General features: G+C 36.1%; 1 protein-coding gene across 2 annotated transcripts in view; it reads right to left on the bottom strand.

Annotated features, from left to right (window-relative positions):
• The window catches only part of Cse1 (chromosome segregation 1), a 441,978-nt gene that overhangs the window by 358,331 nt on the left and 59,510 nt on the right, over window positions 1-24,137 (bottom strand). The gene's annotated exons all lie outside the window — the stretch shown is intronic.

Below are 24,137 nucleotides of genomic sequence, written 5' to 3' on the forward strand. Positions count from 1 at the left end.
GGGATTAAAAATTGAGAGGTACTTGGTTACCTAACTAAAAAGCGAAAAAAAAAAAATATGCTGGCACCTAAATGTAAACTGTATTTGAGAGAATCAAAAAATTACATTTTTTCGCTACTAACCAAAATTTTATTTTAACACAGCAAATATTGATAAAAATTAACTTTTATTGGTAGTCATAACAGTAGAAGACACACAATATATATTTAAATTGGTTATATAAATAATCAATTTAAATACATTATCGTAAATAACATGTATTTACAATAAATAATAATAATAACATATAATATATAAATTGACTTCATACGTAAAATAACTTCATGACCTTGATTCCATCAGCATTTGAAACATGATGTTGCAAATGCTAATTTTAGGATGCTATTCCATCAGCAGTTTAACTGCCACAAATCAATGGCCACTGGCATTAGGGCCATACAGGATCTCAATCTAAAGTGCTATTAATGCAAAAAAGATAACAATGCTTACTGACAAAGAATTATACCCATTCTGTTGACTGAAAGAATTGATTTTAGAATTGAGAGGTACTTGGTTACCTAACTAAAAAGCGAAAAAAATATATATATTTACAAAAATATTTATAAAAAAAAAAAAAAAAATACTTACAAAAGCTTCCCAACATGACCCATCTTTTGCAGCTTGTGCTTTCAATAAATCCAGCCAGCAAAGACAGTTGGATTTGTCAAAAAAAAAAAAAAAAAAAAAAAACAGCTTTCAGTAATATTTTCCTCCTGTCAATTATTTTGGAATATCCAGGTTCATTTCTTCACTGGGCTATATTCATTTTATTCTCTCTCTTTCCACCTTCTCCCCCAAGTCCTCCCATTACATTCATGATTATACTTATTCAGATTTACAGGCATGGACACTTAGTACAATTAATTGCATAGTTTGCTTATTTTTATTTTAATCCTAACTGTCTAATCTGCTAGTCTCATTGCAGAGAGCATGATCAGGAAGTAATCAATGATGAAGTTCTTCCGATGCTTTCTTCTGTACAGAGAATCCAGATGCAAGTTCAAGTAGAAAGGATTTCGTAGGCAGAATAATAGAGGAAAAGGCATTTTAAGATAAAAGGGGTTAAATTAAGGGGTTAAACATTCTTTGCCCAAAAATACCAAAATAGAGAATTCTGCACATCAAAGCAAATAAATCTGGAATCTTCAGGCATCATAGAGCTTTTCTCACCACTTGTAATTGCTTCTTTAAACAGACTTGTCAAAAGTTGCCACTGTTCTAAACAACTGTGTAACAGCCTAATTACATTTAACAAAAGACATAACATGTATGTCTTTCCTTTTAGAACTTTATTCTAGATAGCAGTAAATAACTAACAAATATTCATCCACTTTCACAGAAAGGCATGTGAATCCCTTTAAAACACCCAAATTAATAAGATAACAGGAACAGCCTGTTACCAAGTCTCAGTGTTCAATCTCTTTTAATATTCTTGCTACACAGTTGTCTTATGCCTTTCATAACAGGCACATTATCAAAACTAAGTGAAATACAGTTTTTTGAAGCACTTCCACATGCTTTCAGGTTATTCAAAAAGCAATGCACAATGTGTACCCTTACAGTGGTGGCACTCACAGCAAGCTGCTTTTGATATGGAGTTTTTTTTTCTTTCTTTTCACAAAAGGTCACCACAATGGGGTGGAGCTTAGAATCATTTTGATTACTGCCATCAGTAGCAAATCAAAATGGCCCATTTTTCAAAGCCATCACTGAAGGCCTCCTCTTTCCATATCCATGCAATTTCACTAACGTTGGTTATTTTTCTTCTTCCATAACTTTTTTTTTTTTGCTATTTCACTATCAGGAAAAAGCTCTGCACAATCTGTACAACTTAGAGAAAGATGCAAATAAACATTTGGCAGTTATGAAATGCAATATCTGCTGTAGCATTTCTTTCTGTGCATTGCATGCTATTGTTAATGCCTATTTGTTTGCAAAAGTATGATTATATGACAAAATCACATCTACATATGATTATTACACTTTTCAGACTTTACAAATGTCACCCGTATATGGAAAATCTTGCATATACGGGTGACATTTAAAAAGTTCATGATCTCGGTATGAGAGGGTAGTGGTATGGTGCTAAAAATTTTTGCACTTAATGTATAACACTTCAAATATTGATCCACAAGCTTCATGCAGTTTCAATACAGCCACTCCCCGACTTACGTAATACTCGACTTATGGAAATTCAATTGTTCATAAGTTTTTGCTGGCCGGTGCAAACTTAAAAAATTCGTGGAAATGTATTTTGCATCCCATAGGAATAAATGAAGATATCGAGAAAATATCGTAATGTGAACCCAATAAACCCATTGTTTGTTTGTTTTTTTTTTTTTTGGTAATTCATTCCAAGACCTTGGAAGTTGAAATTTTTGCTATATAGCTAAGCTATTTATCTCTATAAAAGGTCATTTTTATAATGGAAATTGCACTACACTTTCATCGTTACCATATGTTCCATTATAAGAATCAATTTTGAACACCTTTGTGATATTTTTCTAAAACACATTTCTGGAGATCACTACCATAAAACAATAAAAACAATTTCACTTTCTGGTTTATTGGGCTTTTCTGCTAGTGCACTAATTATAAACGGGTAGTTTATATTATTATGGTGAAATGTGTTCCTCCTTCACTGAAATCTTCAATCATACGAAAAACAAATTTTCAGAATCTTCTCTTCATTCTATTTACTTATTACAATAATGAAGGGAAAGCGACCAATGGAAAGTGCAAGTGCTGGCAGTGCTAGGAAACGAAATGAAACAAAACAAAACTGATTTAGAAATGAAGATGATTAATTAAGAAGCACGAAGCAGGACAAAGTTTGTCATCTATTGCATGGAATTAGGTCTCACTGCTTCAACAGTGAATACTATGTTAAGGGATGGTGTGCGTATAAAAGAACACGTTAAAGGATCAACGTATTTCACACTGGGGCCGGGCGCCTCCGTAGCCAGGTGGGAAGGAGCAGCAGTGCGTAGCACATGCTTCTTGATTAGACCGGGGTTCGAGCCCGTCACCACCAAATACGGAGTATGCGGAAAGGTCAAGGAATGACCACCGCATATCCCGGAGCAATATGGCCTTAGTTGCTAATGCTCCTAAAAACCAAATAACGAACATAACGAACACACTGGGGCCAGTCTGCCCCAACAGTGATCACAGAACAGTGTTCAGGTACTATATCAAAGATGGAAAAGCTATTAATAATATGGATGGAAAATCAGGTTCAGAAGAAAGTGCCCCTGAATCTAACGACCATTCATTAATTCTGGCAACAATGCTCAAATAGTAAAACTTGCTGATGTTATGCCTGTCTCCTCTCTCTTTTTGTAATTTTATAATTTTCAAATTTTTGTAATTTTGTACACTTTTGTAATTTTTCCTGTGCATGATATTAAAAAATTTAATAATTCTATTTACATGTTCATCGAACATTCCATAAATTCGACTTTACGTAAGTTTTTGCCGGCCAGTGTAAACTTAAAAAAAAAATGTGGAAAGTATTTTGTATCCTGTAGGAATAAATGGAGGTACTGTGAAAATATCACACTGTGAACCCAATAACACAATTGGGTTTTTTTGTAATTCGTTCCAAGACCTTGGAAGCTTAAATTTTTGCTATATAACTAAGCTATTTATCTCTCTAAAAGGTCATTTTTTATAATTGAGCACTACCCTTTCATCATCGTTATATGTTTCGTTATAAGAATCAATTTTGAATGGCTTTGTTGATATTTTTCTAAAGAACATTTCTGGAGATCATGACCATAAAATAGTAAAAACATTTTGCAGTTTCCGATTTATTGGGCTTTTCAGCTAGTGCATCTAATTATAAACAGGTAGTAAACTTAATCTTATTGCATTTGCTATAATCCCGATAACTGGAATTGTGTGGGTTTTTACATTATTATAGTGAAATGTGTTTCATTTCACTGAACTCTTCAATCATACAAGAAACAAATAAATTTTCAGAATCCTTCATTTCTATTTACTTATTACAATGATCAATGGAAAGCGACCAACGGAAAGTACAAGTGGTGGCAGTGCTAGGAAACCAAACAAAATTGATTTAGAAATTATGAAAATGATTTAAGAAGTAAGAAGCAGGGCAAAGTTTGTCATCTGTTGCATGGATATTAAACCTTGCTATTTCAACAGTGAATGCTATTTCAAAAGGCAGTGCATGTATAAAAGAACATGTTAAAGGATCAATGCATTTAAGATCAACAGCAGTGATCACAAAACAGCGTTCGGGTGCTATATACAAGATGGATTGTTGTTTGAAAGCTATTGGCGCAAGAGCAGCTTAGGCTATAATGCACCTAGCCTAGGTAGGAGAGTTTCGTATATCAGCATTTTTTCACTTTCCTTGTGGTTTATGGCAGAACCAAGACTCTGCTATACATATATATATTTGTGAAGCTTCTCTATAAAAGGTGTACTATTAATTTTATATGTTTTGAAAGTATCCAGTTAACTTAAGGAAGGAGAAAACTTTCGGTAATATTTGGCCGGTCATCTAAAATTGTTTTAAGCATTAGGTTGTTTTGTTTATTCATTATTGATTGAAAGGCTCTTTGACGTTCTCTATGAAATTTTGGACAGTTCACCATGAAGTGATGTATAATCAGCGGAACTTGACAGTTTTGGTATTGGGGGGGGGGGGGGTCTTCACCTCTGAGTAGGTAAGATTGAGTCATATGTATAGCCCGATTCGCAATCGAGCGAGGATCACTTCTTCCTGTCTATTCGATCGGAAGCTAATAGGCCACGGTCGAAGTGTTTATTTTATTAGATGAAGTTTGTTGTTAGTCTGATCTAGCCAGTGTTGTTCCCATTGTTTTATACTGCTTTGGTGGATCAAGGACTTGTAATCTGTATATGGCATTGTGTGAAAGGCATAATCAGATGTGGAAGCTTCTTTTGCTGCTTTGTCTGCTCTTTCGTTTCCAGTTATTCTTGTATGGCCAGGGATCCAGCAGAATCTGATATTTTGATTTCTTTGTAATAGCTTTGATACTGAAAATTGGATGTGTTTTAGGATTGGGTGTCATTTGGTATTTGTGTTCTGCAAGGCAGTAACAGAGCTAAGCGAGTCCGTGAAAATAATGCTGTTTGCTATCTTTTTATGTTTGATTTGGTTTATAGCCATTGAAATGGCTTGTAATTCGGCAGTAAAAATACTGCATTCTTTTGGGAGTTGTTGGATGAAGGTACGATCCTCAAAATGAATTGCAGCTCCTACACAAGTCTCTGATTTAGACTCATCTGTATATATGAAAGTGTGATGTGGATATTGTTCTTTGTATGCTGCATATAACTGCTGGTAGTTTTTTCTGGATAGAGTGTTTTTCCCCCCAGGTTTGAAAATACATATCATATATGGGTTGAACTATGCACCACATGGTGGAATGGTCTGTGCAATTGCAGTAGCTACGTTGTCATAATCAAGCTCTCGGCTTAGTAGTAAATCTTTCAGACGAATGTTGGCAGGTCGATTCATCTGTGGATGGGCTTGGTATATGTTTTCCCAGTAATATGAAAACAGAAAATCTCGATTTGGATGATCACTGATAGATTTTATCTTGACAGCATTGTGCAATAACAAGTTCTGTTGTCTAAGCAGCTCTAATGAAAGTTCATGGGCTTCTGCATAAAGGCTTTGTATAGGTGAAGTTCGAAAAGTTCCGAGTGCTATACAGAGTGCACTGTGGTGTATGGGGGTCTAACCATCTCAAAGCACTTGGTTTCGCCGAGTCGTAAACAGCTGCTCCATAATCTAGTTTGGCACAAATTATAGATCGATAAAGTTTGAGAAGTGTATATCGATCTGCTCCCCAAGTTGTTGCAGAAAAAACTTGACTTTAATTATTTATTATTTAATTAAGAATGTTTAATTTCTTTAAGCAAGAAAGCCTGAGTTGGTTAATGTGATCAAGGAATGTTAGTTTCTTATCCAAAAGAAGTCCTAAGAATCTTATGCTTGGTACTACTGGGATAATATGTCCGTCAAGTTTAAATTCAGGATCAGTGTGTAGGTTTCGTTTTCTACAGAAGTGTATACACGCAGTTTTTTGTGTGGAAATTCAGAAGCCATTTGTTTGAGCCCATTTGCTTATTTTGTTTATTGTTCCTGATAGCTGCCGTTCTATACTTCGCATATTCTGAGAGTGATAGGAAATGCTGAAATCGTCAACGTATAAAGCTGCGTCAACGATTCTTGGAATGTGCTCGGTTATTGTATTTATTTTAATAGCAAAAAAGGGTAGTGCTAAGCACATCTTGGATGAAAACCTTTGAAAGGATTGTCTGCAGCCTAACTTGGAATGTCCTGTGTTGCAAGAAATTTTGGATATATTTAGGAGGCTGTCCACGTAAAACAAGGAGGTATAGGTTTTGAAGGATTCCATAACGCCATGCCGTATCGTAAGCCTTTTCTATATCAAAGCAGATAATCACATGATGTTCCTTTTGGATGAAGGCATTCCGTATACTGTTTTCTAATTTTATAAGTAGGTCTAGTGTTGAGCGATTTTTCCTGAAACCATGCTGTGCCGGGTCGAGAAGATTATTACTGTTCAAATACCATATTAAACGAGTGTTGATGATTTTTTCCATAACTTTGCCTAGGCAACTTGTTAAAGCAATTGGACAGTAGTTGTGTGGATTAGAAAGATCCTTTCCCAGTTTTGGGAAAGCTAGAATTATTGCATGATGCCAACTATCTGGAAACTGGTTTTCTAGAAAGATTTTGTTGAAAAGTTCAAGTAATGCCATTTGGGATTGGTGGTCAAGTTCCTTTATCATCATTTAGTGAATTTGGTCTGGTCCTATAGCGTTTTGCTTTGTCTGCGACAGCGGTTTTTAATTCATGAAAAGTTAACAGAAGGTTGTACTGTTCATCATTTCTTGTGGAAAAATTCAGTTTGTGTTTTTCTATTCTTGCCTTGTATATTTGAAAACTAGGAATATATGATGTGGTTGTTGATGTTTTGGCAAAGGTTTTGCCCAGTGCATTGGCTTTTTCTGAAGGCTGTGCAGTGATTTGTCCATTCCAGTTTAGGATTGGAGGTGGATTAATCTGGTATCTGCCATTCATTTTGCTGATTTTATTCTAGACAGTTTGAGATGGTGTGGAACTTGTTAAAGTGGATGCAAATTTTATCCAGGATGCTTTGCTACTGGCTCTTCTAACATACCTGGCTTGTGCCTTTTTGAATAATACTAGGTTCTCTGTAGTGGGACATCTTCGGAAATTATTCCAGGTTTTATTTCTCTCTCTTTTAGCATGTAAACATTCTTCATTCCACATGATTTTGGATGTGTTGGAAGGTGTGGTGATGTTTTTGGAATAGTCTGCTCAGCAGCTTGGAGTAGTTTATTTGTTACATATTGTACTGCTGCATCTAATGGTTTTTGCTTGATAATATCTGCATCTAATTTTGCAATGGATTTATACTTTTCCCAATCCGCTTCATTTACTTTCCATTTGGGATTTCTACATGACTGACATGTGGTTCCTGATATCATGGTAATGATTATTGGATAGTGATCGCTGCTGAGAGGATCTCTGTGTACAGACCAATCAAGTATTGGAAATAATGCTGGAGAGTATAATGATAGGTCGATAGCTGTGCTGTTTCCCGATGGAAGATGCGTGTATGCATGTGTGCTGTCATTCAACAGAGTTAAGTCATTCTGTTCTAACCATTTTTCGATCTGTTTTCCTCTCCGGTCTACGGCTGTGTTTCCCCACACAGGACTGTGTCCATTGAGGTCTCCCAGTATACAGAAGGGTGGAGGTAACTGAGTTAATATATCTTCTAAGTCTTGTTGTTGTAATTCTTGGTTTGGGGGAACGTAAATTGTTATAATGGTTATGAGAGATTTAATGGCTACGCATACCGCAACCGCCTCAAGGGTTGTGTTTAGTGGAAGAACTTGGAAAGGAATGTGTGGATTTACCAAAATTGCCACACCACCATGGGTCGTGCCGCCTGTTACTCTGTCTTTACGGTATGTGATATAATTCTTTACTGTGGGAGAGGCTTGAGGTCTGAGATATGTTTCTTGCAGGCAAGGACACAGCAGGGTATGCTGTGCAATCAGATCATATATATCATGTATATTAGTGTGGAAACCTCTGCAGTTCCATTGGATTATAATCCTCATTATTTGGTTTTGGAGAAAGTGTCAGACTGTTTCTTAGCTGTTGCTTTAAACTTTTCAAGTTTATGTTTTTCCTTTGGAAAATATGGTTTGCCGGTATCCATCTCTTCTTCCGCAAAAATCTCTAGTACTGATTCCTCTGCTTGATTGGTCACTTCTGTATCCATTTGTTCCATTGGCTTCTGGCTTATGATATTACGTTTTTCTGTGGCTTTTGTTTCTGAGTGTTTTGCATTGGGAGGTACAGATAGTGGTGTGTTTGACTTTCTCTTTTTGTTTTGGCTGGGATGTGATAAGTAGACCTCGTGCCCAGTCCGAAATAGACTTCTTTGGGAGAATCGTGAAATATGTTTGCATCTCTATTGTATGCCGATTCTTTATGACCTGTGCATGGGAAGGTCTGTTTAAAATAGTCGGGAGTACAGTTCTCTTAGCTTCTTGGTATGTGACGGAGTGTTCTACTTTATATCGTTGAATCTGCTTTTCTCTTTTCCAGAATTCGCAGTTGTTAGAATAGGCGGAATGATCCCCCTTACAGTTTGGACACTTCGGTTGCTCGGCTGGACAGTTCTGATTGGTATGATCTTGAGATCCACAGTTGGAACAGATAGGAACTCCACGGCATGCCATTTGTGAATGACCATACTTTTGGCATTTAAAGCAGCGGAGAGGATTCGGAATGTATGGTCTGATGTTACAATTTAGATATCCGGCCTTTACCGATGTAGGTGGTTTGGGACTGTTAAAGGTCAGTATCAAATTTCTAGTTGGAGTAAGTATACCATCTCTAGTAACATTAATCCTTCTCACAGCAATGACACCTTGATCTTATAGCTCATTTTTAATTTCTTCTTCTGAGACACTAATAAGGTCCCATTCAGAAATTACTCCTTTTGATGTATTTAGGCTGTTATGGGGAGAGACTGCTACTGGGATCCCTCCAAAAGTTCTCATCTGAAGCAGTCTTTCTGCATGTTTTGCATTGGCTGTCTCGACTAAAATGTCGCCTGATTTCAGTCTCTTGACATTTTTTGGTGTTCCAGCTACACTTTCTAGACATTTTTGGATTACAAATGGCGACAGTTTTCCCAATGGCTGTTCTGATGTTGAATGAAGAACTAGAAAGGTAGGTGCATGAAGCAATGTTATGTCCTTTTTTTGTCTTTTGGTAACATTTGTCTCATTATCCTCATTTTTCCGACTCAAAGGAGTTGGATCTTTGGGATCTGTGATTGTGATATTTGGATCATTCATGTTTGCTCCTTTTAGCCCTGGGAGTGAGAGCTTTTCCTCCCAGGTTTCTGGCCCCACCACGGGGAAGCAGGAGCAGTGCCACCTAGTGACCAAGAAGAAGTTGATTAGTAGTTAGTAGAACTAGAAAATAAATAAAAGAAAGGTGTCTTTCCTTTCTTATGATCCTTTGTGCTGATACTTTTCAGCAACTATATATATATATATGTAATAGAGAATTTTCTTTAAACTCTATAAATGTGTATCACTATCACTTTATAAATTGCTTTATAATCGCAGAGATATCGCCCGATCACTAGAAACGCTTGGCACTCGGGTCCTACAAGATGGAAAAGCTATTAATAATATGAATGGAAAATCAGATTCAGAAGCGAGCCCCTGAGTAATGACCATTCTGACAACAATGCTCGAATGGTAAAACTTGCTGACGCTATGCCTGTCTCCTCTCTCTTTTTGTAATTTTATAATTTTGAAATTTTTGTAATTTTATAATTTTGAAATTTTTGTAATTTTGTACACTTTGTACAAAATTACAGAAATTTCAAAATTATTCGGTAATTTTTCCTGCGCATGATATAAAATTTGAATAATTCTATTTACATGTTCATCGAACATTTCTTTTTTACTTCTATTAAATTCCGTGTGCATAGTTGCGAGTGCAGAATTTCCCTAAATGCTTATTTATGGAAATGCTGACTTATGTAAAATTCGAGTTACGTAGCGTTCCACGGAACGCAACCCTTACATTAATGTAATTTAATGTCTTTTTAAATTACAGGTACTGAAGTCAACAAATTTGTGTGAATGGAGAAAGAGGAATGAAATCAGTCACTGTGCAGTTATCCAATATTTGTGAAAAAAGAGGCAAATGCCAAAGGCAATTCATAAGGATGTGGTAACAGCACTGAGGGAGGATGCCCCTTCCTATTCCATGGTTAAGAAGTGGGCAGCAGAATTTAAACAAGAGAGGGAGAGCCTGGAAGATGACCAATGTTGTGGAAGACCTGCAACATCCATCACTCCAGAAATTGACCAGTGTGATGGCTGCAACGTCCATCACTCCAGAAATTGACCAGTGTGCATAATCTGGTAATGGGTGATCAACAAGTGACAGTTTGGTACACTGGTAATCTTGGGGCATCTCATCGGAATATGCATACCACATCAAAACAGAGGTTCTTGCTATGAAAAAGATGCCAGCATGATAGGTCCCAAATTCACTGACAGCAGATCAAAAATACACAAACGTTGTCAAGTTGAGAGAACATTTGCATTGTTTTCAAGCAAATCTCAACAATTTTCTTGCAAGGTTTGTGACCGTGAATAAGATGTAAGCCCATCAATTTCAGGCAGAGACAAAGGAGCAGTCCAAACAGTGGAAATGCAGCTCTTCTTCCTATCAAAAGAAAGACAAGTCAATTCCTTCTGCTGGCAAGGTGATGGAGTGTTGCTGGTGAATTATCTTCAGAAAGGCGAGACAGGCACAACAGTCACAAGGATGTATTTTGTTAACCTTGTAAGGCATTTGCATGAAAAAAATCAAAGAAAAATGCCAAGGAAAACCCAAGCAAAGGAATCTTGTTCCACCAGGATAACATGCCTACTCACAAATCTGTTGATCTCTGCACATCATGGGTGCAGCTTTGAAATCTAGGACCATCTTCTATATTCACCACATCTAGCACCATTGGACTTTCACTTATTTCCTAATTTGAAAAAATACTTGGTTGGCATCCATTTTCCCACTAACAGTGACGTTGCTGATGCAGTGGATACATTCCTGGAGGCCCAAGAGAAAACTTTCTTTGTATGTACTGCAGCATCGGTAGCAAAAGTTTATGAACTCCAAAGGGGACTACACTGAAATGTAACCTGTTATCAGACTCCTCAAATAAACCCTACTCACACCACAAACTTTTCAAATGCCTCTCATGTGTGTTCTGGAAAGAATAGGGATATGAAAGAATAGTTCTCAACTCTAAATAATTTCAATAAGGCCAAATAGTATCAGCTATTTTATAATTTCGAAGATCTAAAATTCTTTAGGTTTTGAGTCAAAGATAGTGGAGAGTTTGGTTTTGGCTGCCTCAAACCATATGACTATCAAAATGATCGTCTAACTTTTTCGCATCAAAATTATGTTAACTGCAGAATAAATGGTATTGTTATTATTTTTTTTTTAATGCACCATAGCTTGTTAATAATATCTGTACCATGTTTAGAAGTGGACCAAATTGCACAACAGTCACAACTGTTGTCAAATCTTACTCCCCTCCACCAGAGATAAGCTAACCATAGCCCCAGGTGAAAAGGACTTAGAAATTCCTCCGGCCATTGACCCAGACTGCTCCAAATGAGCAGCAAACAACATAGTATGGTTTGTGGTGCAAAGTATTGGAAATGTGGAGGCTGTGGAATTTTTTCCCAACTAAGTGATTTCAGAAATAATGTGCACTGTTCTAATGGGAACAACAAAAAAAAAAAAAAAAAAAGTACTGCCCTATAGATCCTGTGTTTTTTACTGAAAAACACAGGATCTATAGGGCAGAACTCTTCACTAACCAAAACTTGCTAATAAACTGCTGATTCATTTCTAAGCAATAATACCGCTATTTCAACACAAGTGCCCAAAAGTGCAATTATCATATCTCGTGAGTGAAAGAAACCTTCTAGCAGAAGATCAAGGACATATAGCTTTCAGGGAAACTCATTTACCCATACACACTCCAACTTGCTAAAAGACACGATTTTTTGCATCATAAACCTATCAACATACCATAGCATCTATAGTTACCAGTACAGTATGTTTTCAAATATTACAGTAACTAGTTTACTGTAGACTACATTACTATAGTTTTTTCTGTTTGGATGATCTGTTAGATGAACTATTTATAATAGCTTTAAGGAAGATACTCTTGCACAGATTTTGTCCTCTTTAGAAATGTTGAGTAAGTTTTGTTCATAGCAATCAACCTGCTTCTGGGTTTGGCTGTTAAAAGGAATTCCAGTTTCATCAGAAGGCAACGATCATGGTTGAATTTCTTTTTATTATGCAGCTGAATATCCTCTCACATTCAGCACTGCCATGAAGAATGTTAAAATGTCAAGATATTCTTGGAGTTCATTAATTTGTCTTTTTCCAAAACTACTTTTTAGATTATAAACCGGATTTGCTACTCCAGTTTTTGAGCCTGTGATAATAGGCAATATCGATATAAAGTGCTAGACAATTTTCTAAAGGAATCTCGTTCTTCAGTCCAGAATTATTTTTGCTGTCTTCACAAAGCAACCAGCTGAAAAATGACTACTCAATGTGATATTCAAAAATTATTTATTTTTCTGTTTGCATAAGCTAACATATAAAAGATATTTTACACTAAATATTTTTACTTTAGATATTTTACACTAAAATCATGTAAATGAATTTAGTGTACAGTATTGCTAGAAACTTTCAAAATCCAGCACCAGGTTTTAAGGATCATGTTTCACAATACTAAACTGTTTCTTCCTCCCACTTCTAACATTTCTGCCACTATATATACTGCATACTCTATCCACCTACTACTTGGATTCACATCCATTATCACAAAATTAAGATGGACATTTGATCTGTTGTCATCTAAACTCGAAAGACGTTATCTAAAAAGAATGAACACAAACAAGCAACTCCTTTCAAAGCTGCTTGTGACAAAACTTATTTCGAGCTGGATCTGCTCTCTTCATCAAGACAAAAACCACCATTCACAAATGAGACCTCTAAAAGTCAGAAAAATAACTGCTCTCTGCCATCACGTTCAAAAACTGCTTCACAATACCTTCAATACTGTGAAGCTGGTTTTTGAATAAGATTATTGCATTAGACAAACTACTGGTGGTTTCATCTAATGCAGTAATTCTTCCTATAACAAAATATTCACAAAACATTTCATTCCGATTACTAAAAATAATTTTTTTACTTTATATTCCTTACTTTCAAATCTTTTGTTTCTTATTTTTAGTAACAAAAGATGCAATATCAAAAATATCAATAATCTCTTCTTGCTAAATACATTACTTGAAAAAAGGAATTCTTTCTGTAAATTCTTCAGAAAAATGTTTCTTCATATTAGTTTTTATGTGCATTAGCATATATGCATAATGCACCTACTGACTTCACCATGTGTCCACCATGTTATAAGGTAGAAGCATCGGTCTGTACATCCATCCAGCCACCCGTAACAAGTTGACTCCCAGTGTATAGATTTTATTCTGTGTCTAAGGTGACAAACTGTCTGGGCCATCTCTAACTTACGAACCACATGGCAGTCAATGAGAACCCGACAAGCAAAGGGTACGTGCCTATTGTCATGTCTTATTCCTTTTCGTCACTGTCGCCTGTGAAGTGATCAATTTAATGCATAGTATTACACATTTTTTAAAAATAAATATTTATATAAACATCCTGTCATTTTTAATATGGATAAGTGGCTGAAGAAATGCCTACCTAACAAGTCAAGTGATGTGCAGCCTAGTACAAGTAGATGATAATGGAAATAATATTAATAAACACTCTGACAATGGGCAGACTGACAGCATGGAAAAGAAATTTGAAACCTCTTAGACTAGGCAGTATTATGAAGATTTAAAAATTGGTTTTATCTGCAATAACCACATGCCATTTTGTGTTATTTGCTTTGAAACGTTGACAAATGAATGCATGAAACCGTCAAAACTGAAACGGCACTTAAATTGTGTGCATCCAAAATACTCAAATAAGCCAAAGGAATTTTTCATTAATAAGAAAAATTAATGTTTCGTCTAGAAAAAGTTTTGTAAAGATGGTTTCCATGAGATGTTGCATGAAGACTTATGGCTTCGTGTGAAGTTGCAAAACTAATAGCCGAGACAGGATACCCTCATACTATTGGTGAAAAGTTAATACTTCCTGCACTAAAAGTAATTACATCTCAACTTTATAAAAAGAAAGAAAATCAGCTGCATTTACTCTCCTTATCAAATAATACAGTGAAGCATAGAATTGTGGAAATGGCAAATATTGAAAAAGCTCTCATAAAGCACATTCAAAGGTGTCAATTTTTTTCTTTACAAATGGATGAAAGTACAGACATGGCAGATAATCCAAATTTAATGTGCTTTGTAAGGTACAATTTTAAGGACACCGTCAGTGAAAATTTGGTTTTGTAAACCCCTACCAACAAGAACAGAATGCATCCCCAGTTTGTGCTTCTCATTCAGCAGCATCAAAATTAGCCTTTCATGACCTTAATGAAAAACATCATTTTTATTTAACGAGGCCAAACTACTTTGTGTCCAACATAATTATACGAGACTATTAACTGCAGAAAACTGCCGAAATTAAATTACACGAGAATTCTATTAATGTTTGCCGTCCATATCTTATCTCTGATTCATGGTCTTTTGTACACATGTGCAAAGACCTTTCACATTGCAGAATTGCAGCCTTTCACATGCATGCGTGAGGACAAATAATTTCTCTAATAAAGATTCAAGCTCACACACTCCGTAATTTCCATTACTGTGATCACAACAAATGGTTGAAAAGAATTGTCTGCTTCAGTGAGGGAAATCATTTTTCAAAATTTATGTTTAACTTTGATTTTTTAATTAATTTCTTTTTGAATTTTAATTAATTTTTGAATTGATTTCACAATTGATTTTTTTACCATAATCATTTTGTGTTAATCTTTTATTTGTTTTAATATCTGGAGAGTATTGTACAGGACTGTTGAGGTAAATTTCTCTCCATCATCATCATCAGCCATTTCAATCCACTGCAGGATAAAGGCCTCCCCAGCAACTTTCTAGTTTCTTCTGTTTTGTGCAATGACCACCCACGAACTTGTGAATTTCATCTGTCCATCTCTATCGCTGTCTTCCAGGTTTTCTTTTAGCTCCTTTTGGGCACCATTCTGTTATTTTCTTAGTCCATCTGTCATCATGCCCTCTAGCTATTTGTCGTGCACAAGTCCATTTCAGTTCTTTTGTTTTGATAAGAATGTCCTTTATTTGTGTTTGCTGCCTAATCCATGCGTTTCTCTTCTTATTTATCAGTCTGATTCCTAATATAATTTGTTCCATTCTTCACTGTGTAGTTTTCAGCTTCTCTTCCATTCTTCTGGTGAGTGCCAAAATTTCACTTCCATAAGTCATGGTGGGGAGTATACATTGATTCGATATTTTACATTTCAGACAAATTGGGATATAGCTCCTCAGCATGTGACTATATTTCCTGAATGCTATCCATCCAAAATTTATTCTTATCTTGACTTCCAGCCCTTTATCATTATTACAGCTAATGACTTGTCCCAGATAAGTATATGAATCCACCTTTTCAATTACCGTTCCTTCAATCATTATATCCCATACTTGTTCATCATTACTTTTGTTTTAGCCATATTCATCTTTAGTCCAAAATCATGTTGAACTCCTTTCTGAATTTTAAATTTGCTACTATCTTTGTCTAGTCTAATAAAGGAGGTAGCATTCTCATATATTTCCTTCAATATCATAATGTACGGGATATCCATGCATTGCCTTTCCAGTACCCAAAACATTGCCTTATGCTATATGGAGTCAAATGCATTTTCATAATCCAAAATTCCAAGCATAATGGTGTTTTATATTCATTTTCTTTCTCCATTAGCTGCGATATTACGAAGGTGATCCATAGTTGAGAATCCTGTCCTAAAGCCAGCTTGCTCTTTCGGTTGATTTTCATCAAGTATTCTTTCTAATCTGTTAGTAATAACCCTTGTGAACAACTTGTAGATGTGAGACAACAAGCTAATTGGTTTATAATTTCCAAATTCTGATTTATCTCCTTTCTTATACAGAAAAATTATGATTGCATTATACCACTCCTTAGGTGTCACGCCTTTCATAATGTAAAGTCTTGTCAGTTTCTGTATCATCTCTTCCTTCCAATTTTAACAATTCTACAGTAACTTCATCTTAACCCAGGGCTTTCTAATTCTTCATTTTCTTCAATGCATGTTCTACCTTATCAGGAAGGATATCGGGTATGTCGTATGTGTTGCTTAATTTGTGATCCATCTTCCCCACTGCTGGCATTATTCCCTTGCTCCTTATATAATTCTTTATAGTAGTCTCTGATATTTGAATTATGCCTTCTCTGTTATTTAAAAGTACACCATTGCTATTCTTCAGTTTCAGTATCATTTGTCTTTTTATATTACTGCCCATGGCTGCTGATGTAAGTCCTTTGTTTTCCCTTAATGCTTGTTCTACTTTTCTTGTGTTAAATCGTATGTTCTCTCTCTTTCTCTTATTCAAATATTGATATCAATGTAGAACATAGTTAGCACCATAGCTCTGTTATATATTATCAGATTCATATTTTAAATTCTTGTTGATGATTTAATTCACTTCCTTTCTCTTCAGGCATAACCTATTGATACACACAATTATGGGTGATTTTTGAATATCTTGGTGCAAAATTACATTAGATTAACACTAAGATACTTGGCACAAATTTACCATATTTCTTTCCTAAAATACTACCTTCAAAACCACATCATTCCAAAATTTTCCAGGGTCAATTTAAATCATCAAATTTTGGGCATAAAGCAACTACTACTTGCCATATCGCGTAATGTAGTTAAACTTGCCTAAAAATCTCGGTATTCCAATAAACAAAAATACCTTCCCCAGGTTAGGAAATTTCACGACAAATTAAAACATTGTCCACTTCCAAATGATTGATCTGTATTGAAGACCTCCACTGATTTGCGAAGTGAAGCACAGGCCACAGAAATAAAAAAAAAGGCACATAAACAAACTGAATACATTATCGCATATAGTATCAAGACAGTCATACGAGTTCAAACACACTCGCAAGCTTTTGAGCAAATGCATACGAGTTCATTGCCGACCAGCCCACAAGCATACGATGTGCTATCACACAATCAGAATGCTTCAACTAGTGTTCGAACTTCCCCTGACCCATCGTGTAATGTACCAACATATCAACTGGTTACAAATCTTTCCTCCTATACACTATCGCACACTTGTATTCAATGGATTGAATTATAATTTACCACCTCGCAAGCTACCTAAAAAAATTTTGTAATAGTTATTGAATTTGGTCTTCGTAATTTCCAATAAAAAGATTTATTCAACAAGTTAACCAAGGGGTGAATAACGTAAAATACAGATGACTACCAAAATTGAATAGACATGAAAGTTCAGCTTTATGTGAAAATAGACATTATTATTTAGAGAGAGATAAAAGATATACAGTTGTAATTACTCAATAAAACTGATTATATAAACAAGTTAGATTCAGTTATATCAGAAACCTTAGATTCAGTTATATCAGAAACCTTAGATTCAGTTATATCAGAAACCTCTACTTATCTTGAGTAGACCCAGTACAATTTAGAAATTTGGTCAATCAGTGCATTTGGAATGAGCAGCAGCCTGGAAAGCAAGTTGCTGGGAATTTCCAGGACTGCTGGGAGTCATAGTGAAACAAGAAATACATGGGCTGTGTTAGGGTGACTAAGATTAGGAACAGGTGCATGTTATACTTGCATCTACACCAATGCTAGAAGTATAGTTAATAAATTTGATGAATTTGAAGTGCTGGTCAAGACATCAAAGGTGGATATTGTCAGGATATCAGAGATGTGGTGCACCACAGATATAAGCAGTGCACAATTAGAATTTGGAAATACAGTGGATTCCAGTTATTTGGGCCACTGGTTAATTGGGGCAAATCTTAAAAAACAGAACCTAATCGAGAAAATAGCCAGGGCTTACTTCGCTTAATTGGAACATGCCGTTTAATTGGAGAGGAGACCGCAGCACTGGAGATTACCCTTCGATTGTCTCTGACTATACCACGTGGTTTGGTGGGATTTCTGGAGGCCACAACCATAAAACAATTAGAAGTCACCTGTTTATTGGGCTTTTCTGTTTGTTTGTTATTTGGTTTTTAGAAGCATTAGTAACTAAGGCCATATTGCTCCGGGGACATGCGGTGGTCATTCCCTGACCTTTCCGCATCCCCCATATTTGGTGGTTACAGGCTCGAACCCCGGTCTAATCAAGAAGTGTGTGCATGCACTGCTGCTCCTACCCACGGAGGCGCCTCTTCTGTTAGTGCCATCTATCATAAACGGACAGTAAACTCGATCTTATTGAATAATACCGACAGCTGGAATTCTGTGGGTTATTATGGTGAAATGAGTTTACACTTCCATGAAATCTTCAATCATATAAAAAAATTATATTTTCAGAATCTTCTCTTCATTCCTATTTTTAAAGCTTCGTAACTTGTTACTCCGTTCTCACTTGCGCTTATTGCGTTACTTGCAATTTGTGTGTGTGTGTGTGCGCACGCGCCGTGTTCTTTGTTATTGATTGCTTATCTTTTTACTGTTTTAAATTTTAACCCCCACCCACAAATGTCAGTCAACTAGTTAGTATGTACATATTACAGTACGCATTAATTATTCCAATTATCACGTATCATTTTATTTGTTAACTGGAGGTAATAAAGGGTAAGTTTGTGCTAAATATATCTTTACTTTTATAGCCTCTGGATAATATTCCTCCTATTTTTGCTAATCAGAATCGCTGTTTAATAGAATTAAAATTTAATTCACAAACATGATCACAATAACCAGCATTTACTATCATCCTACAGTGAACGGTACTTTACTATGGTGAGTCCATCGTAATGTGATTTGATTGTACAGTAAACTAATTGTAAAGCAGGGAGTCCATTGTTTTTTTTACTATTTATGTGAAACTTTGGATAATTGGGACAGCCGCTTAATCAGGCCAAAATACACTAGTCCCGATGTGTCACAAATAACCGGAATCGACTGTACAATGTATACAGAAGGGATAGACAGAATAGGAAGGGATGAGGGGTTATGCTGTTAGTTAAGAAACCATAAAATCTAAGGAAGAGCATCCAAATGACATTGGTGGACAATGCAATTTTGAGATAGTTTGGTGTGATACAAGCACTGGGAAAGGGAAAATGAGAAGTGTGTGTAATAAACAGGCCTAAATGAATCTGATGAGTACAATGAGCAATTGTGAAGAGAAAGAGAGTGGATCAGTAAATCGGAATGTCTAATAATGGGGGATTTTAAATGGAATTTGTGACTTGGTCACTCGCACACTAGCAAGACTTTTGTGGATTTACTGGAAGACTGTTTTCTACAGCAACATGTTCAAGAGGCAACCAGAGGGAGTAACACTCTTGATCTGATTATCAGCAGTAATTATTCATGCATGAGGAATTTGCAGATAAAGGAATCACTGGATGACAGTGATCACATTATACTGATGTGGGATTTACTTAAAGATGTAACTACCATCAAGGGTAAAGGGAAGGGCTTTTGCTTTCGTAAAAGTGACTACAGTGGTCTTAGACAGTTTTAAATTCTATACAGTGGGATCAACTGATGATGTTACCAACAGTGAATTCTAAATGGGAAGCTTTCAGGGACTTAATCTTGGAGGCTACTAGACTTTTCTTACCAACTAAGAAATACTGTTCAAGGTTTAGGCCTAAATCGATGTCAGATGAATTAATGCGGCAGAGAAGAAAAATGCACGGGATGCACATAAATTATAAGGCGACACAGAAGCCTACGGCATATATAAGCTAATCTGTAATCAAGTCACAAAGGAGGTTAGGCAGGCAATGGCAGATTACAAGAAATCTTTAGCAAAGGATACAAAGAAAACAGCAAAGAGTTCTTTATTTATGCAACAGCAAAGAGTCCTTTATTTATGTAAAGTCTAGAAGTAATGGAATAAATCAGATTAGTCCACTTAACACAGATGGTTTGACAATTGATGATCATGCTCAGGTAGCTGATAAACTGAATGAGTATTTTTCCTCTACATTCACAAGGAGTTATTCAAGGAGAGGAATGCCAAATGCTTATCGAACTCTAACAGGGAAATAAGTGATTTTGTAATAACTGAGAGCAAAGTGGATGTTGTTGTTAAATTGTTGAAGTTAAATATAAGGACGGCACCTGGTGCGGATGGGATTTATCCAGTTATATTAAAGAAGGTGGCAAAGGAAGTGAGCAAACCCTTAGCCAAAATTATGAGGGCTTCCTTAGACTCAAGGGAGGTCCCCATGGACTGGAGGTGTGCATATGTATCCCCAATTCACAAAGGGGTTCAAAAGGTGACAAGTAACTACAGACCTGTTATTTTAATTGGTGTTGTGGGAAAAAAATAATGGCGTCACTGGTTAAAGAAGCATTGCAGGATCATCTAGACAAGACTGAAGTAGTAGTTAAGACACAGCATGGGTTTGTTAAAGGGAGGTCTTTTCTCACAAATTCAATTGTATACTATGATGTGGTCACAAAGTAATTGGATGCAAAAAATAATTTTGATATCATATACTTGGATTTCAGGAAAGCTTTTGATACTGTTGTGCATGGAAGACTGCTGTACAAACTGGAGTGGTATGGCATTAAGGGAAAGTTGCTACAGCGAATAAAGGGATGGTTGAGTGGGAGACAGCAGAGTGGTAATAAATGGACACTGCTCTACATAGACTAATGTTATTAGGGAGTCCCCCCAGGATTGGGTCCTGTGCCCATTGTTGTTTTGTGTATTTATCAATGCTATCGATAAAGGTATATCAGGCTTAATGTCCAAGTTTGCAGATGATACCAAGGTTGGCAGGGTTGTTAATAACAGTACGCTACTTTAACTGGATCTAGATAAGTTGGGCAAATGGGCTGAGAAGTGGCAACTCAAGTTTAACATTAACAAAGGCAAAGTACTGCATATGGATAGCATTAACCCAAGAGAAATGTACCAGTTATGTAGTACACTCAGGGAAGTGGAGAGTGAAAAAGACTTGGGGGTAATTGTGCAGTTTGACATGAAGTTCGCAGAGCAGTGGAGATGGGCTGCCAGAGCAGGTCATGGAGTCTTGTCAATGATATACAGTAATACCCCGAAGTTACGCGATAGGTGGGTCCGACGAAAATCGCGTAAGTCGAATTCGCGTAAGTCGGGGTACAACTTTGCATATAAATACATATAAATTTTACTTAATTGGGACCAAGGACTAACAAAAACACTAGTTTAGAAGAAAAATATTAATAAAATTGTAGTTCTTTATACATATTAATACAAAATATGTATTAAAAAAACAAATGACTTACGTTAAAAAGTTATTTCGATGTCGATGGCTTCATAAAATCTAACAAATTCGTCTGACGACGCAGCGCCTTCTTTTTTTCACGCAGAATTCCTTCGTAGCAAGCTAATAATTTTTTTATTCCTTGCTTTGTAGCTATAACGCGTTCTTCGTTGGAGTCTATGTTTTCTAAAATTTTTAAGCCCTTTACAATTGAGCCCTTTTCAATTTTCAAACTGTCAAGTTTGCAATTGTCATGTGCTTTTCGCCGTTGCTTCATTTAGGCCTGTAGCACATGCAATATCACATGGTCTTTCATTTCGCTCAAAGCGTTTCACAATTTCATATTTTTTCTCTATCGACAGAGGCGGACTGGCCATAAGCCTTACCGGGGAAACCCCGGTGGGCCGGTGTGATTTTGGCCATAAACATAGTATGAGGCCACTATAAATTTTCCCGGGTAAGAATTTTTGACCCAGTCCGCCTCTGTTTATCGATAATTGCTTTTCTTTTTCTCTCTGAATCTGCAGTGTCTTCACCAGGACGCTTCCTTTTCACACCTTTTAATTAAGTATTTTACTCATTTTTAGGGAATAAAGCACAATTACAAAACGAGGAGGCACGCTTGATACGCATAAACAAAGCTGCGCGCATGTAGCAACTGAATAAACAACACCATAAAGGCACTATTAACACCTCACATTTCTAGGGGTTACTACCATAAAACAATAAAAATCCAGTTGCGTTTCTGCTAGTGAAATCTGTTATAAACTAGTAGTAAACTCGATCTAATTGCATTTGCGATTATACCGATAGCTGGAATTGTGTTGGTTTTTATGTTATTATGGTGAAATGTGTTTCCCCTTCACTGATATAAAAAACAAAAGCAGCAAAGTTGAATTTTGTTCATCTTTCGCTCTCATTCTCCGCCGTCGCACCGTATCGATAACATATGAAAAACGACCTTGAAGATAGTGGGCGGCAGCGTTGCCAAACGAAAAAATCAAGAACCGCGTAACTCCGAGTTCGCGTAAGTCGGGGTAGCGTAAGTCGGGGTATTACTGTATAGGAATTTTGCCAGCAGGGACAAGGAGATGATTTTCCTGTTGTACAAGGCCACGTCTTGAAAACTGTGTACAGGTCTGGAGGCCTCATTTCAAGAAGGATGTGTAGAAATTTGCCTTTAGCCAGCAGGTAGTTGATTACCAGAACAGACTTCCATCTCTTTTTGTGGAAGTTGATTGCTTAAATAAATTTAAGGCTGAGCTGGACAAACATTTGGAGTGAATAGATGAGTGAAATGGGAGGGTTTTTTTTTTTTTTTTTTTGACTGATGCTGAATAAGCTTGCTTTCTTGCATGATATGCCTCTACTAGTGCTAATGCTAATGAAACGCTAATCACGTACCAAAAAATGACTACATTACCATGTCTCAGTTAAAGGAATTGAAAGCCAGAACAAACAACATTCCTGCACTTTCCAGTCAGGTAAAATTGCATAAGAATGGAATTTCATATTCGGCCCACTATTTCTTAGAGAAACTCAGCAGTTTCACCCTTGGTCACACATATTTATAGTATTATAAAACCCTTTAGATATCCGATACAATTTGGGATAAAAAACTACGATACATTATTTAATAACCATAAGGAATGTAGACTCTGCAATAATGATAATTTATTCTCAATGGATGTTAGTTCCTTATATATGAATGTAAACATTGAATACACATTAGTATTCTTTGGGATATGTTAAATGATAACTCTATACAGGAGGCCCCCATTATAATGCGGTTCACTTTACGCTGATTCGCTATAACGCTGTTCTTATATTATAACCCGTATCTGACTATAACGCTGTCACAGATCACTATAACGCTCTTTTACAGATTGCATTTTTGGCATATTTAAACGAAATTGTTTCATTTGATGGAGTCGATAGCTTGAAAATGAATAGCAAAACAGCATTAAAACGTTTCCCACTCCGACTTGAGAAATTTTCCCACGCTCAGTGAAATTTTCTTGCCGTACAGTGACTTATTACGTAGTTCTGAGATCAACATTTTAAAAAATTATAAAGTATATTGCTTGTAATATTTGCGTTATATGCATTTATCCGAAGTCTAGTCATCACTCAGTACAGTATTAGACATCGTGCGTAACGGACTGTTTACTCGAACATTGTATCGTAATTAATGCAACCAATGCAGTTATATTTTCGAAATGTTAATAATGGCAGATAAGAATGAAAAAGCAACAACATCTGGGTGCAGTAAGAAGACTATAAATGTAAGAAAAAGACTGAATTTGAAAATTAAATTAGACGTTTTGAAGCGAATCAATTCCGGTCAACGACAAGCACATGTGTGCCATAATTTAGGACTTGCAAGTTTAACTGTAAGAACAATTATAAAAAAAAAATAAAGAATTGATTTTAGCAGCGGGAAAGATGGCTGTTCCACTACAAGCAACTAGGGCTATTAGGATTGAAA

This window comes from Mastigoproctus giganteus, chromosome 9, assembly GCF_048544385.1.
Source record: "Mastigoproctus giganteus isolate SK-2022 chromosome 9, ASM4854438v1, whole genome shotgun sequence".
Classification (NCBI taxonomy): domain Eukaryota; kingdom Metazoa; phylum Arthropoda; class Arachnida; order Uropygi; family Thelyphonidae; genus Mastigoproctus; species Mastigoproctus giganteus.